This window comes from Papaver somniferum, chromosome 7 (genome assembly GCF_003573695.1).
Source record: "Papaver somniferum cultivar HN1 chromosome 7, ASM357369v1, whole genome shotgun sequence".
Lineage (NCBI taxonomy): Eukaryota > Viridiplantae > Streptophyta > Magnoliopsida > Ranunculales > Papaveraceae > Papaver > Papaver somniferum.
The window spans coordinates 159,683,986-159,684,693 of record NC_039364.1 but is presented as its reverse complement, the minus strand read 5'-3'; the positions used below and the strand labels follow the sequence as shown (position 1 = coordinate 159,684,693).

The 708-nt window shown below is 34.3% G+C and overlaps 1 long non-coding RNA gene across 1 annotated transcript; it reads left to right on the top strand.

The window, feature by feature from the left end:
* On the top strand, nucleotides 1-482 carry LOC113293119. The gene is made up of 2 exons (XR_003332058.1): nucleotides 1-157; nucleotides 254-482. It is a non-coding gene; the product is annotated as an uncharacterized LOC113293119 (long non-coding RNA).
* The last annotated feature ends 226 nt before the right edge of the window (nucleotides 483-708 follow it).

Below are 708 nucleotides of genomic sequence, written 5' to 3'. Positions count from 1 at the left end.
TGAGTACAGTGTATGAGAACCATCCAAAGTTCAACTTGTCACAACACGCTAGTTCTCTTGATGGACTCTCATGTCAAGATAAGTTTTTAAGCTCAAATTTCCTTTACTCATTGCTCACACAAAAACCTAGTTCTGAAGGAGCACCAGGTGCTGCAAGGTATGCATTGAAACTTTAATGGTATATATTTATCTTCATGCAGCTGGGATTTTTATGATTTGACCCCCAGTTATTTTCATGACACATTCTTTGAAGCTCTATGATTACCAACATGAACAGTTGCAGCTTCGCGATGCACTTCAAAACAACATGAACAGTTGCAGCTTCTCGACTACACCATAACTATGGTTCGATGGTTGTGTATGAAGTGCATTTAGAAATCGCGGGAGACTTTTTTTTTGAAGTTTATGAGTACATTAATTTGTATGTCAGTATTGCAACTTTTGTTTATTTTGACACATTCAAAAAAGTGTATCTTAATGACTTTTGTTAGTTTCTTAAATGTAGATATCTTTCAATTTTCTGGTAAAAGCTTGAATTAATTCATGGTATAAGAAAGATTAGACTTGGATGAAACTGGTTTCATCCTGTATATTTTGAAAAAATAGATTTTTTGGCCAGGGTGAAACTGATTTCATCCTGCATATTCTGAAAAAGAAAAACATATTCATCCTGCAGAAACTCACAAAAACATGTTTTTTCCAGGATGA